This window comes from Felis catus, chromosome D4 (genome assembly GCF_018350175.1).
Source record: "Felis catus isolate Fca126 chromosome D4, F.catus_Fca126_mat1.0, whole genome shotgun sequence".
Lineage (NCBI taxonomy): Eukaryota > Metazoa > Chordata > Mammalia > Carnivora > Felidae > Felis > Felis catus.
Window position 1 is genome coordinate 73,773,671 of NC_058380.1, and position 17,169 is coordinate 73,790,839.

The window sequence follows — 17,169 nt, forward strand, 5'->3', positions numbered from 1 at the left end:
TTATTGGAAACCATAGAGGCCAGAGGGAAGTGACACAATATTTTTCAACTGTTCAAAGAAAAGAAATATCAACTTAGAATCCTGTATCCAGAGAAAATATCCTTCAGGAATGAAGAATAAATCAAGACATTCTCAGATGAAGGAAAACTAAGAAAATGTGCTGCCAGAAAACCTACACGAAAGAAAGACTAAAGAAATTTCTCTAAACAGAAAGGAAACAATAAAAAAAGAAATCTTGGAACATCTGGAAGGAATAAAGAACACAGTAGGCAAAACTATGGGTAAATACAAGAGACGCTCCTTCTGTTGAATCTTCTAAATTGTATTTGATGGTTGAAGAAAAATTATAGCACTGTTTGAAATGCTTTGAATTTTCTGTAGAGGAAATATATCTGACAATGATACATAAAGAGGGGAGAATAAAGAGACATAAAGGCAAGTAAGATTTTGAACTGGTAAAATGAGAATACCAGTACACTGTGATAAGTTATATATACAAAATACCTATAGATAGCTAAGTAATGCTTAGAGCAGCCACTAAAAATCTATACAAAGATATACACTACAGACAATACGAAAGATAAGTCAAGATGGAATTCCAAAAATGTTCAAGTAACCCATAGATGATAGGAAATAGAAAACAGAGATATGAAAAACAGAACAAACAGCAAGCAAAAAAGTAAAATGGGAAACTTAAGCCCTAATATATCCATAATTCCATTACATGTAAATGGTCTAAATATATCAATTAAGGGACAGATATTGACAAAATTGATTAAAAGACATGACCAAACTACAAGAAACCCATTTTAAATACAGTAATATAGACAAGTTGAAAGTAAAAATATATGAAAAGATATATCATGCAAACATTAATCAAAATAGACCAGAAATGGCTATATTAATATCAAGTAAAGTAGACTTTAGAGGAATGAAAGTTATTAGAGACAGAGAGAGACATTATATTATGATAAAAAATTAATCCACAAAGACAATACAGCAATCCGTAATCTGTATGCACTAAAATATAAAACTGAAAAATGTGGGTGCCTAGGTGGCTCAGTTGGTTGTGTCTAACTCTTGATCTCAGCTCAGGACTTGATCTCAGAGTTGTGAGTTCCAGCCCTGTGTTCGGCTCCCCACTGGGCATGGACACTACTTACAAAAAAAAAAAAAAAGCTGCAAAATGTGAAGCAAAAACTGGTAGAACTTAAAGATGAAATAAGAAAAATCTCACAATTGGAGTGCCTGGGTGGCTCAGTTGATTAAGCCTCTGACTCTCGGTTTTGGCTCAGGTCATGGTCTCACAGTTCATGAGTTTGAGCCCCACATCAGGCTTTGCATTGACAGTGTGGAACCTGCTTGGGATTCTCTCTCCCTCTCTCTCTACCCCACTCCACTTTTTCTCTCTCTCAAAATAAAGAAATAAACTTTAAAAAAAGGTTATCTTTGGAAAAAAAAGAAAAGAAAAACCCACAATTCTGCTTGGAGACTTCCACACTCCTCTCTTAACAATTGGTAGAACAGCTGGACAGAAAATCACAAATATGTAGAAGAACTCAACACCACCACCAACCAAAAGTATTTAATCAACATTTATAGAAAATTCTATCCAAAAAGAAAAGAACATACATTCTCTTCAAGTGCCTACAGGAAATATGCCAAGATAGACCACATTTTGGGCCATGAAAGAAATATCAACAAATTTAAAAGAATTGGAATAATAGTGTGGTCTTCAAGCACTTGGAATCAAACTAGAAGTCTATAACAGAGAGGTAATAGGAAAATCTCAAAAATCTTGGAAACTAAACAACACTAAATGGCTTCTGAATAATCCATGAATCAGAGAGAAAATCTCAAGGAAAAATTTTTAAAAAATACAATTGACGTGAATGAAAGTGAAAATACAACATATCAGAATTTGAAAGACACAACTAGAGAAGGGCTAAGAGGAAAATGTATAACAGTAAATGCATACAGAAAAGAGGAAATGTCCTAAATTAATAATATAAGCTCCCACATCAAGAATCTAGAAAAAGAGAGAAACTCAAAGCAAGGAGCAAGGAGATAAATAAAAGGATAGAAATCAATGAAATTTTAAATTGAAAAACAATAGAGATAATAAATGAAGCAAAGGTCTCCTTCTTTGAAAAGATCAATTTGGTTGAGAAATATCTAGCTATATTAGCAAGAGAGAGAGAGCGAGAGAGAGAGAGAGAGAGCATCTTTACCAATATCAGCAATAAAACAAGAAGAATCACTACAGACTGCAGACATCAAAAGTTTTAGGGGAATATTAAAACAACTCTACACACATAAATTTGAAAATATAGATGAAATTGACTAAATTCCTTGAAAAACACAACCTACCACAACCCAATATTAAATAGATTATTTGAAAATGCCTATAACATAAGAAATTTAATTTGAAACTTAAAAATTCATCCCAAAGAAATCATTAGGCCCAGAGAGCTTCACTGGAAAATTCTACCAAACATATAAAGATTTCACACAAATTTAGTACAATCTCATCTCAAAAAGAGAAAAGAAGGGGACACTTCAAATGCATTTTATGAAGATAGTTTTACTCTTCTACCAAAACCAGACAAAGAAGTACAAAAAATAAAATAAAAAAAGAACGAAAACTACAGACTGATATCAGTCATCATACAGAATTATAAAATCCCTTAACATATATTAACAAATAGAATTGGGGCGCCTGGGTGGCTCAGTCGGTTGGGCGTCTGACTTCGGCTCAGGTCATGATCTTGCAGTCCGTGAGTTCGAGCCCCGCGTCAGGCTCTGTGCTGACAGCTCAGAGCCTGCAGCCTGTTTCCGATTCTGTGTCTCCCTCTCTCTCTGACCCTCCCCCGTTCATGTTCTGTCTCTCTCTGTCTCAAAAATAAATAAACGTTAAAAAAAACAAACAAACAGAATTTAGCAACATATTAAAAGAATTATTCACCATGATCAGGAGGAGTTTGTTTTTAAAATGAAGACTGATGCACCAAATGTCCATTGATGGATGAATGGATGAAGATGTTGTATATATGTACAGTGGAGTATTATTTGGCAATCAAAAAGAATGAAATCTTGCCATTTGCAACTATGTGGATGGAACTAGAGGGTATCATGCTAAGCGAAATTAGTCAGTCAGAGAAAGACAAATATCATATGACTTCACTCATATGAGGACTTTAAGATACAAAACAGATGAACATAAGGGAAGGGAAGCAAAAATAATATAAAAACAGGGAGGGGGACAAAATATAACAGACTCTTAAAAATGGAGAACAAACAGGTTTACTGGAGGGGTTGCAGGAGTGGGGGATGGGCTAAATGGGTAAGGGGCATTAAGGAATCTACTCCTGAAATCATTGTTGCACTATATGCTAACTAACTTGGGTGTAAATTAAAAAAATAAATAAACATGGTTAAAATTAAAAAAAAAAAGGGTGGTGCAATATTTAAAAGTCAATCAAGGGGCACCTGGGTGGCTTAGTCAGTTAAGCCTCTGACTTAAGCACAGGTCATAATCTCACAGTTCCTGGGTTCAAGCCCCATGTCAGGCTCTGTGCTGACAGCTCTGAGCCTGGAGCCTGCTTCGGATTCTGTGTCTCCCTCTCTTTGCCCCTCCCCCACTCATTCTCTCCCTCTCTCTCTCCCCCCCCCAAATAAATAAACATTAAAAAATAAAAAATAAATAAAAGTCAATCAATGTGATCTACCATATTTATGGGCTAAAGAAAAAAATCACATGATCATATCAAGTGATGCAGAAAAAGTATTTGACAAAATCCAACACCAATCCATGATTAAAACTTTAAGAAAAATAGGAATACAGGGAAATTCCTCAGGTTGATATAGCACATATACAAAAAATCTGCTGCTAACATTATACTTGATGGTAAAAGAATGAATGCTTTTTGCCTAAGTCTGGGGAAAAGAGAAGGATGCCTGCTATGTCACTCTTATTCAGCTTAGTGCTGGAAGGCCCAGCCAGTGCAATAAGACAAGAAAAAATACAAAGGATATCACTCAGAAAGAAAGAAATAAAGCTGTCCCTCATTACAGATGACATAAATGTTTATGTAGAAAATCCCAAGGAATCTACAAAAACATCCTATAACTAATAAGTGAGTTCAGCAAGGTCACAGGTTCTAAGATAAAAAAAAAAATTGTTAATCAGTTGCATTTCTAAATATATAACAATAAACATGGCACAAAAATTGTAAATGCAATACCACTTACAATTGCTCAAAATAAAATAAAAAACTTAGGTGTAAATCTAAAAAACATATACAAGACTTGTATCCTGGAAGCTATAAAATGCTAATGAAAGAAATCAAAGAAGTTCTAAATAAATAGAGAGACCTATTATGCTCATGTTTTGGAAGAGTCAACATAGTAAAATATCAATTGTCCCCAAAATTGATAAGCAGGTTTAATGCAATTTCTATCAAAATCTCAACAAGATTTTTTTGTAGATATATACAAGAGTTTTTAAAAATTATATGAAGAGGCAAAAAAACTACAATAGCTGAAACAATTTTGAAAAAAAGGAGGTGGAAGGAATCAATCTACTGAATTTTAAGATACACAGTAATCAAGACCTAAATCAGACAAGAAACTTGTATCAAGAATATATAAAGTGGAGTGCCTAGCTGGCTCAATCAGTGGAGAATGTGACTCTTAATCTCAGGGCCATGAGTTCAAGTCCCATGTTGAATGTGAAGCCTACCTAAAAAAAAAAGAAAAAAGAATATATAAAGAATTCTAACAGCTCAAATATAAGAAGGAAAACAACCCAACTTTTAAAATTGGCAAAAATTGAAACAGATAATTTCACAAAAGATGATATAAAGTGACAATACGCAAGTATCATCAATCATCTGGGAAATGGAAATCAAAACCTCAATGAGATATCATTACACATTCACTTTAATGGCCAAATTTTTTCTTTTTCTTTTTTTTTGCCTTTAGAAGAATGTGCCTTCTTTATTAGCTTATTTCCTGGTTATGTTATAGATTTTGTTACTATTGTGAATCATGTCTTTTTTTTCTCTTTTTTGGGGGGATTTATTATTTATTTATTTATTTATTTTAATATAATTTATTGTCAAATTGCCTAACATACAGTGTGTACAGTGAGCTCTTGGTTTTGGGGGTAGATTCCCATGGTTCATCACTTACATACAACACCCAGTGCTCATCTCAACAAATGCCCTCCTCAATGCCCATCTCCCATTTTCCCCTCTTCCCCAACCCCCAACAACCCTCAGTTTGTTCTCTGCAGCTAAAAGTCTCTTATGATTTGCTTCTCTCCCACTCTGTTTGTAACTATTTTTTCCCCTTGCATTCCCCACAGTCTTCTGTTAAGTTTCTAAAGTTCCACATATGAGTGAAAACATATGATATCTGTCTCTCTCTGACTGACTTATTTCGCTTAGCATAATACCTTCCAGTTCCATCCACGTTGTTGCAAATGGCATCATTTCATTTTTTCTCATTGCCAAGTAGTATTCTAGTGGCCAGAATTTAAAACACTGATATCAGTGAGAATGTGGAACCACTGAAACTCCTATGTTGCTGATGAGAATGTAAATTGCATGGCCACCACAGAAAAAAAGTTTAGTAGTTTCTTATAAAGTTACATGTACACTTAGAATACAACCCAGAGAAATGAAACTATAGGCCACATGAAGACTTGTACACAAATATTTATAGCAGCTTTAATCGTTGTAGCCCAAACTGGAAAAAATCCCAATGCCCACTAACTGGTGAGTGGATAAACAAATTGTGGTATATCCATACAATGAAGCACAACTCAGTAACAAAGAGGAATGAACTAGTGACACTAGCAACTACTTGGATGAATCTCAAACTATTATGCAAACCAAGAAATCAGACACAAAAGAGTATAATATCTATTAGTCCCTTTATATGAAATTCTAAAGAGGCAAACCCAATTCCTGGTAACAGGAAACAGAAGAGTTGCTGTTTTGGATCAACATTGAGGGGAGAGGGGAGAGGTTGGATTGGGAAGGCCACAAGGGAACTTTTTGGAATGATGGAGATGTTCTCTATCTTGACTGGAGCATGGGTCACACTAAACAAAATGCATACTTAAAATGAGTACATTTTAATGTATGTTTTTATTTTATACACAATTAGGTTTTGTTTAAATCAATAAAATTGACTTAAAAGAAACAATTCTCAGCCTTTGATAGATCCAAGAAGGAAATAGAGGAAGTGAATAATATATTTAATTATGATAGATGAGAGAAAAATGAATAGAATATTCTATGCATATATTATTCTCAGAACAGCTTTTAAATTGATGATCTCATAGGTTACCAAGAAAAAAATTAATCCAATAGAAGGAGGATTTCATTGATATGTTCACATACTGAAATGCAATAAAATAAGAAATGGATTGCAAAATAATAAATAAACATCACTTGGAAAATTAAAAATGCCCTCATAAATAAAGCTTAAGTTGAAAACAAAATAAGATTGCAACTATAGGCTGGAAAATAATTATGATAACACTGTATCAAACTTATGAGATGCTAAGGTAATGCTCAGAGGATAATTCATAATTTTTAATGTTATTTACTGTGAAACAAAGAAGACTAGAAATAAATGAACTAAACATTCATTTCAAGAAGTAAAAAAGGAAATTTTACTAGACTTTCTTAAAAATAATGAATAAGGTTAAAGTTGATGAATTGGAAAAAAAAAGGAAACGAAAAATTAAGCCTACATTTTGTTTTAAAAAATAGTAACAATAAGACAGAATTCTGGCAAAATTAATAAATAGAGAGGGATAAGAAAGAAAAACTAAATTAACATATTTGGGTTACATCAGTGAAAATGGCAAGGCAAGGCCATTCAGAAATTCCCTCCTTCATAAAAACAATGAGAAAACTGGCAAAAGTGGTCAAAAATCAACGTTTTCAGAACTCTGGAAGGAAAACAGCTGAATCTCAGTAAGAACATAAAACTTTGTGATATTTTAATTGATTTAATCCAATCTACCATTCTCCAGATCTTCAGTATACTTGAAAACTAAGAGTCTGCCTTTGGGGTGAAAAACAGTAGCCTGGTGGCTAATAGACTGAGCAGAACAGTACTGTACCTCCTTCAAAGTTTTATTTCCCATCACTTTTCATGATCTGACCTATCTTGTGCATCCTTGGAAGACTCCATGTTCAATGCTATCTTCATTTGACCTGGTTGAGTGCTTGCCCAGTGCGAGAAACCTCTTCCCTAGAGGTGTTTGTCTAAAACTATTACCAGCAATTGTTTAACTTCCTGACTCCCTGAGATGGTAGAAACTAGTTGGACCAAGCAATAGACAAAACAAAAAAGCTTAATGAAAGAATCTGGGGGAGCACCTGGGCGGCTTGGTTGGTTGAGCGTCCAACTCACCATTGTGGGATTGAGCCCCACATTGGGCTCTGTGCTCACAGCATGGAGCCTGCTTGGGATTCTCTCTCTCCGTCTCTCTTTGCCCCTGCCCTGTTTGTGTGCTCTCTCTCGCTCTCTCTCAAAAATAAATAAATAAATAAACTTAAAAAAAAAAAAGTATCTGGGGAATGAGATATGCATTGGGCTTTGCAAAATCTCTGAAATTACATTAAAATTTCAGCTTTTTTTTTCTTCAGAAATCCACAAACTTATCCTAAAACTCACATGAAAGTACAAGGGAGTAAGAATAGCCAAAACAACCTTGAAAAAGAAAAAGTTAGAACACTCCAATGTCCCAATTTAAAAAGTTTTTTAATGTTTATTTATTTTTGAGAGAGAGAGCATGAGTGGGTGAGGGACAGAGAATGAGAGAGAGGGAGACACAGAATCTGAAGCAGGCTCCAGGCTCTGAGCTGTCAGTACAGAACCCAAAGTGGGCTAGAATTCATGAACTGTGAGATCATGACCTGAGCAGAAGTTGGACACTTAACTGACTGAGTCACCCAGGCACCCACCAACTTCCCAATTTTAAAACTTAGTACAAAGCTGCAGTAATCAAGACAGTGTGGTAAAGGCATAAGAAGAGACATGTAGATCAATGGTATAGAATTGAGAGTCCAGAAGTAAGTAAAGCCATGTATCTATGGGCAGTCAATTAATTTCCAATAAGGGTGCCAAGAAACTTCAATAAGGAAAGAATAGTCTTCTCAATAAATGGTGCAGGAATAACTGACTATCCATATGCATAAGAATAAAGTTGGACTCTTACTTCACACCATATAGAAAAATTAACTCAAAGTGGATCAAAGGTAAAACACAGACTAAAATTATAAAACCCTTAGAAGAAAACTAAATTTTAATTTGGATTTTTAATTACACATTATTTTCTTTGATATAACATCTAAAGCTCAAGCAACCAAAAGGGGGAAAGAGATAAATTGAATTTTCCCAAAACCTAAAACTTCCTCTTTTGCTCAGACACATGGTGCCGGCAGCATGGGCAAGTGGCCAGGTCTTCATACTGCCAGGAAGTTCTGTAGCCACTGACGAGACTAGACGTGGCATGATGAATAGTACGAGAAAGCCCAGTTGGGTGCAGCCCTGGAAGCCAACCCTCTTGGGGGCACTTTTCATACCAAGGGAATTGTGCTGGGCAAGTAGAGATGGAAGCCATACAGCCAAATTCTGCCATCAGGAAGTGTGTTAAGGTCCAGCTGATCAAGAATGGGGAAAAAAAATCACAGCCTTTGTACCCAATTATGGTTGTTTGAATTTTATTGAGGAGAATCATGAAGTTCTGTTTGCTGGATTTGATCGCAGAGGCCATGCTGTTGGTGATGTTCCTGGAGTTCACTTTAAGGTTGTCAAAGTAGCCAGTGTCTCTCTTGGCCTTATACAAAGGCAAGAAGGAAAGACCAAGATCATGAGTTTTGATGGTGAAAACATGATAGCAATAAATTTCATGTTCCAAAAAAATTTTTTTTTAAACTTGAATGCTTTAAAAGAGACTATCAGGGCACCTGCGTGGCTCAGTCGGTTGAGTGTCTGACTTTGGCTCAGGTCATGATCTTGAGGTTCATGAGTTCAAGCCCTGCATCAGGCTCTGTGCTGACAGCTCAGAGCCTGGAACCTGCTTCAGATTCTGTGTGTGTGTCTCTCTCTCTGCCCCTCCCCTGCTGACACTCTGTCTCTTGCTCTCAAAAATAAACATTAAAAAATAATAAAAATAAAAGAGACTATCAAGAAATCGAAGCATTGTCAACAATAACCAAACCACGGAAAGAACCCAAGTGTCCTTCAACTGATGAATGGATAAATATACATATCATATATATATGATATATATATACACATGCATGTTATATACATATATATATAATCATATACATATATACATACATATACACACACAACGGAATACAATAATAAATACATACACATAATTGACTATTACTCAGCCATCAAAAAGAATGAAACCTTGCCATTTGCAATGATGTGGATGGAGCTAGAGTGCATTATGCTAAGCAAAATAAGTCAGTTAGAGAAAGACAAATATCATATGATAGCACTCCTATGTGGAATTTAAGAAACAAAACAGATGAACATATGGGAAGTGGGAAGGAAAGAGAGGGAAACAAATCATTAGAGACTCTTGATGACAGAGGACAAACTGAGGGTTGATGGAGGGAGGTGGGTGGGGGATGGGCTAGATGGGTGATGGGTATTAAGGAGGGCGCTTGTGATGAGCACTGGGTGTTGTATATAAGTGATGAATCACTGAATTCTACTCCTGAAACCACTACTACAGTATATGTTAACTAACTAGAATTTAAATAAAAATGTTTTAAAAAGAAATTTAAAAAGCTGAAAAGGCAATCCATAAGATGGAAGAACATATTTTCAAATTATATGAGAATCATATATCTGATAACTGACTTGTATCCGGAATATATAAAGACCTTCTACAACTTAACAATAAAAAGACAAATAATTTAAGATAACCCAATAGGCAAAGGATATATATGCCTTATGGAAATGTAAATAAAAACCACAATGAGATACCACTCCACACCCCCTAGGACGACCATAATTTAGAAGATAGGCAATAAAAGCTGTTAGCAAGGATGTGGAGAAGTTGGAACTCTCTCACACACACTGCTAGAAGTAGTGTATAATAGTAAAGCCGTTTTGAAAACCTGTTCAGTAGTTCCTCAGAAGGATAAACATAGAGTTACCCTATGACCCAGCAATTCCACCTCTAGGCATATGCCCAAGAGAATTGAAAATATGTGTTCACACAGAAACCTGTACCTGAATATTCAGCATTATTCATAATAGCCAGAAAATGGAAACAACCCAAACACTCATCAAGGGTGAATATTACTCAGCCATGAAAAGAAATGAAATACTGATACATTTTATAGTGTGGATGAATCTTGAAAATATTGTGCTAAATGAAAGAAGCCAGACATGAAAGGCTGCATATTGTGTGATCCCATTTATATGAAATGTCCAGATGAGACAAATTCATAGAGACAGAAAGTATTATCAGTGTTGCCAGGGGCTGAGAGGGAGGGGACGGAGTGACAGCTTAATGGGTGCCAGATCTCTTCTTGGAGTGATGAAAATATTTTGGAGTTAGACAGTGGTGATGGTTGTAAAACCTGTAAATATATTAAAAATCAGTGAATGGTTCACTTTAAAAGAGTGAACTTTATGATATGTGAATTATATCTCAATACAAAAATTTATAACGTTGGGAATAATGAAGGAGTTTTAACCAAAGATCTAGACAGAAAAATGTTATTTGTAAACACATATTACATAGAAATTACAAAAATGCTCTATGCTCCAAAAAGTTTAAAAAAAAATTTTTTTAAGGGGTGGGGGGGGCATCCCAAGCAGGCCCCATGCTCAGCATGGAGCCTGATGTGGGGCTCAATCTCACAACCGTGAAATCATGACCTGAGCCAAAATCAAGAGTCAGTTGCTTAACTGATGGAGACATCCAGGTGCCCTCCAAAATTAAAAATTTGAATGAACTAGATGATTTTATGAGCATATATATTCCCACAAGGGACTCAAAAAGAAATAGAGAATGTGTATAGACTATAAATCATCGCTGAATTCAAGATGGTTGTCAGAGAATTGTACCAAAAGGCATTAAGTCTCTATTATTTCATCAGTAGATCTCTCAAACTCAGGTCTGATAACACTTATATACACACACAGAAAAGAAAACTAATAACGAGCCATGCTTTGGGTTCTGGATATAAAATTTCTTTAAAAAAATAAAAGAATGATTGGATCCAGATGTACATTAAAAAATCATACACCACCACCAAATAGGGCTCATTATGAGAATAGAAGGTCAATTCAATATTAAAAGTCCACTATTCTAACTAATCATATTAATGTCAAAAATGGGAAACCATATTAAGCTCTTTACATACCAAAGATAATAGTTACACAATTTTATGTGTTTTAACCTACATCAAATCAAATGTCTAGAAACATTGTAATTAAAATCAGAAAGAAGACAAGACCCTCAACCATCAATGTTACTTAACTTCATTATATAAGTGCTTGCCAACACGATTAGATAAGAAACTTTACCAAACCCATGGGCAACATTTAAAATATTTAACAAGGAGATAGTGATATAAACTAATACATTCATTAGTTAGAATTTAGTCTCTTTTGCTTTCTAAGAAACTAAGATATATCATAAAATTGCCAATTAATAAAGGTTATAGTTAATTTTTTTAATCAGATCATTCTAAAATTTTTTTTAATGTTTCTTTATTTTTGAGAGACACAGAGCACAAATAGGGGAGGGTCAGAGAGAGAGGGAGACACAGAATCTGAAGCAGGCTCCAGGCTCCGAGCTGTCAGTACAGAGCCCGATGTGGGGCTCAAACCCACAAACCACGAGATCATGACGTGAGCCAGGGTCGGATGCTCAACTGATTGAGCCACCCAGGCATGCCTCAGATAGATCATTCTGATAACTTCCAAACCATTTGTTGATTTTTAGAAGTTGTCGGTACAGTTTTGTAAAACATAGGCATCCTAATTAAATGATCCTCTCTCTGAACTGTGATCTAACACCTGAATTGTACCAGATTCTTTAAATGATTTACCATTCCTTGGTGGTCAGTGAGTGGTTTGGTTAAATGCATGTCTCTTAATGTCCAAAACACTGTTCACAGTGCTGACTCACCTCTCAGCTTCTGCTGGAATTTTTTGGCCTTTAAAATATTTGGGATTTTATATATTTAATTTCTATTAAATAAGACAAAATTATTTACTATAATGTATTTAATTTTAAAAGTCATTTATTAGTCTTCATTTACTTTCAATCCATGGGGCTTCATAAACACTATTTTTGGTCAAATAATGGCCAAAGCACCATTAATTATTTAATAAATTAAAGAACACAATTTATTAAAGAAAAAAGAAATTTAAGAATTATTACTTTTTACTTTTGTCATTAAATAACAAATATATTTCTGATAATTTACCAATTGAATATAGTTTCCTTTTGAATCAGTACTTTATCTTATTTAAAAGGGTATACTCGTGGGGCGCCTGGGTGGCTCAATTGGTTAAGCGTCTGAATTCAGCTCAGGTCATGATCTCACAGTTCGTGGGTTTGAGCCCTGCATCGGGCTCTATGCTGACAGCTCAGAGCCTGGAGCCTGCTTCGGATTCTGTGTCCCTCTCTCTCTCTATCTCTCCCTCACTTGTACTCTGTCTCTCTCTCTCAAAGATAAGTAAACATTAAAATTTTTTAAAAAATAATAGAAGGGTATACTCTTTATTTCTATAAAATTTCAATTTTTCTTTAGTTTTATATATTTAAACATTTTTAATTTGGGAGCATTTCGTTTTTAATTTGGGAACATAAATTGTCCCATATACTTAGTAAAGCTTTCTATTAAGCTAAATATATCATTGGTATATTTATTATATATTATATTATATATGTTATATTTAGCAGAGAGAGAGAGAAAATCTTAAGCAGGCTCCTCGCATGGAGCCTGTTGGGGGGCTCCATCTCATGACCTTGGATCATGACCTGAACTGAAATCAAAAGTCGTACACTTAACCAACTGAGCCACCAAGGCATCCCTATCATCGATATTTAAATTAATGGATAGTTTAAAGTAAAATCTCTTTTTAAAAAAGAGTAATTTTTAACCTTTTGCTCCTATGACACAATTTTTGTTCAATTGATAAACTCGAAATGAATTTCAAACCGCTTTTGTAATTCTGACATTACAGCCAAGCATCCTAATTTTCATGGTCTCAATTCCCAAATCTTCAGATATATTATAAATTTTTCCTGATGTTACATGATGTATGGTAATAAATTAAGAAAACCTTTATAATTACTTACTTGGTTTATATATTTTATTGCATCATTCAAGGGTAATTGAATTCAGTGACTTGGACAGTGCCAAATTAAAACATTCAAAAATTTCCCTAAATTTTGGCTGAAACTGCAGACTCTCTCCCTTGCTAATCACAGGCACTGCGTGTATAAAATCAAATAAGGTTTTCATGAAAATATTTCTCATTGAAACCATTTTTCTCATGTGTCAACAATAAATTTTGATAAATTATTTCAGATGTCGTTCCTTCCTGCTTCATGAGATCAACAAAAACCATTAAATTATCCTCAAAGTCTTGAATTTCACATTTTAAGTAAATTATTAAAAACTAGTTTATATGAAACAGTTGAAGCTTCATCAATAATGATTGAAATTTTACTGCCTTGATTTATACATTTTCCAAAAAGTTGTTTTCTCATATGAGCAGATAAATATTTTGCAACAAACAACTCCATAAATTTAGATTGCTACAGTAAGCCCATATTGATATTGCTCTTTTTTTAAGTTCTATTAAATATTTTATGTTTGACAATGTTCAATTATTTTTTAACCATACAGATGGTGTTTTCGTTTGCTGTATCAATACTGTGATGCATTTTTTCAGAGGTTTTTACTATTGCCAGTGGTTTTTATATGAACTGATTTATAACCTTTTTTATAATCTTCCTCATTGATGAGAGAAATTTTTTCTTTATTTAAACCATGAATTTTGGGGTGCCTGGGTGGCTCAGTCGGTTAAGCGTCCGACTCTTGATTTCAGCTCAGATCATGATCTCACAGTTGTGAGATTGAGCCATGTGTCGGGCTCCTCATTGGGTGTGAAGCCTGCTTAAGAGTCTGTCTCCCTCCTATAGATGCTGGAGAGGATGTGGAGAAACGGGCAGCCTCTTGCACTGTTGGTGGGAATGCAAACTGGTGCAGCCGCTCTGGAAAACAGTGTGGCGGTTCCTGCAAAAATTACAAATAGATCTACCCTATGGCCCAGCAATGGCACTGCTAGGAATTTACCCAAGGGATACAGGAGTGCTGATGCCTAGGGGCACTTGTACCCCAATGTTTATAGCAGCACTTTCAACAATAGCCAAATTATGGAAAGAGCCTACATGTCCATCAACTGACGAATGGATAAAGAAGATGTGGTTTATATATACAATGGAATACTACTTGGCAATGAGAAAGAATGAAATCTGACCATTTGTAGCAACGTGGATGGAACTGGAGAGTGTTATGCTGCGTGAAATAAGTCATACAGAGAAAGACAGATACCATATGTATTCACTCCTATGTGGATCCTGAGAAACTTAACGGAAGGCCATGGGGGAGGGGAAGGAAAAAAAAAGTTAGAGAGGGAGGGAGCCAAACCATAAGAGACTCTTAAAAACTGAGACTAAACTGAGGGTTGATGGCAGGTGGGAGGGAGGGGAAAATGGGTGATGGGCATTGAGGAGGGCACCTGTTGGGATGAGCTCTGGGTGTTGTATGGAAACCAATTTGACAATAAATTTCATATAAAAAAAAAAAGAGTCTCTCCCTTTACTCCTGCCCCTCCCCTGCTTTCACTCTGTCTCTCAAACAAACAAACAAACAAACAAAAAACCATGAGTTCTAACAGAACATAAAACATTTGATGAAAGTATAGCACTTTCAAGGTTTAATTGTAAACAAGTTTTGTACCCTGATCATCTGAGTAATATTTACATGCTAACTATAGAGAGTCACTCATGTTACTTTTGTTGGAATAACTGAGTTGTTTTCATTCCATGTATACAACTTCTTTGTTTTATTTTGCTTTGTTTCTTACGCAGCATCAAAAGATGTCCCGGGTATTGGTTTCCACTTGGTATCAGAAGCTATCCCAGGGACGGCTCGTGATTAACATTAACATATTAACATATTCTTCCTTGTTCTTCCACAGTGAAGATTCATGTTTATAATATTTATTTGTTTGTTTGTTTGTTTATCTTTTAGAGGGAGAGAACGCAGGTAACGCACTCGTGTGAGTGAGGGAGAGGCAGAGGGAGACAGAGTATCTTAAGCCACAGGATTCGCACTCAGCACACAGTCGGACTTGGGGTGCGATCTCACAACCCTGGCTGGGACCAGGCATTGGAAGCAAGAGTCAGATGCTCAACCGACCGAGCTACCCAGGTACCCCTTTGTTTATAATATTTTAAAAGAACATGAAGAAACTTATCCAAGCTCTACTGTGTCTTCACTCTGGGTTTCATTTTTAATATTTTATTATTAGGTTTATAAACCTCGGAACAGTGCACTATGACACAAAGAATTATAGTATACTAACTGTAAAATGAAGTAAAAACTGAAATATTTAGAGGCAGGGGCAGTTACATAATTTGGGCGTAATAATAAATTTTGAATTCTCCCCACACAGTGGTTCTCAAACTTTTTGGTCTCAGAATTCTTTTACAGAGTTAAAAATTAGCTAGGGCAGCCTTAAATCTTTTGTTTATGTGGGTTACGTTTATCAATACTTACGGTATTAGAAGTTACAATTGAGAACTTTTCATTTGTGTATTTATTCAGTAAAAAAAATAACAATAATAGCCTGGGGAATGCTAACAAAGAATTTTTTATGAAAATAATTGTTTTCCCAAATAGTGAGAAGAGCACCATTGTTATACATTTTTGCAAATCTCTTTAATGTCTGGCTTAATAGAATTCAGCTGGATGCTGAGGGCCGCTTCTGCCTTCAATCTGTTGTGATATCGCTCATCACGTGGCCTCTGGAAAACTCCACTTACACTCACGGAACAAGAGTGAAAAAGGCAAATGATGTGTTGGTGTCATTAGATGTTTTCTTTTCAGAGATTCCTGAAGGGGTCTCAGAGAACTTCAGAGGTCACTAACCCACAGGCTGGGAACCACTGTCCTCAAGTATAGAGTGCTTCTGAGAGCGTGTGCCGTGAAGTCATACTGCCTTCCACGAAACAGGCCAAACTGGCAGGGAATGCTCCAAAATTGCTCAGATGTCACTGTGACGGGAGACCCGCCTACCGGCAGTTATCACGTGCTACAGCCATCAGCGTGAACTAATGGATTTACATTGGAATCTATATCATTAACTGATTTTGCTGTACCTTGCTGTTGCTGATACACTATTTACCAACGGGTAGGCATGTTTTTCAAAATTTGAAAATGAGTAGATCATACCGGTACCTACCACGGAATATTAGCTCTGCTAAAAATTATACATTAAAAAAATTTTTTTTTCTTAATGTTTATTTATTTTTGAGACACAGAGAGAGAGGGAGCACGCACGTGCGCGCGAGCCTCAGGAAGGGACAGAGAGAGAGAGAGGAAGACACAGAATCTGAAGCAGGCTCCAGGCTCTGAGCTGTCAGCACAGAACCCGATGCCGGCCTCGAACTCACGGAGTGCAAGATCAGGACCTGAGCTGAAGTCGGACGCTTAACCGACTGAGCCACCCAGGTGCCCCGTGAATTATACATATTTTAGATGGAGAGTTATAATTGTCACTCTTGGTTGGTGATGTATTTTATTTTTTTAATGTTTTATTTATTTTTTAAGAGAGAGCATGAGCAGGGGAGGGGCAGAGAGAGAGCGGGGACAGAGGATCCAAAGCCGGCTCCATGCTGACAGGGTGACAGCCGCAAGCCTGATGTGGGGCTCAAACCCATGAGCCTCAAGATCATGACCTGAGCCAAACACATAACATGACCTGAGTCGGACACATAACTGACTGAGCCACCTTGGCGCCCAGTCGGTGATGTATTGACATCTGAAAGCCAAGAAAATTAAAAAAAACATTGACAGTAAT

The 17,169-nt window shown here is 35.8% G+C and overlaps 1 long non-coding RNA gene and 1 pseudogene across 1 annotated transcript in view; both read left to right on the top strand.

Annotated features, from left to right (window-relative positions):
* LOC123381573 overlaps positions 1–16,657 on the top strand; it is a 111,255-nt gene extending 94,598 nt beyond the window's left edge. The window contains exons 3-4 of the long non-coding RNA XR_006588734.1: positions 15,339–15,518; positions 16,197–16,657. This is a non-coding gene — a long non-coding RNA (uncharacterized LOC123381573). The remainder of the gene's footprint in view (positions 1–15,338; positions 15,519–16,196) is intronic.
* LOC109493633 lies at positions 8,061–8,900 on the top strand (annotated as a pseudogene).
* Positions 16,658–17,169: the final 512 nt, after the last annotated feature.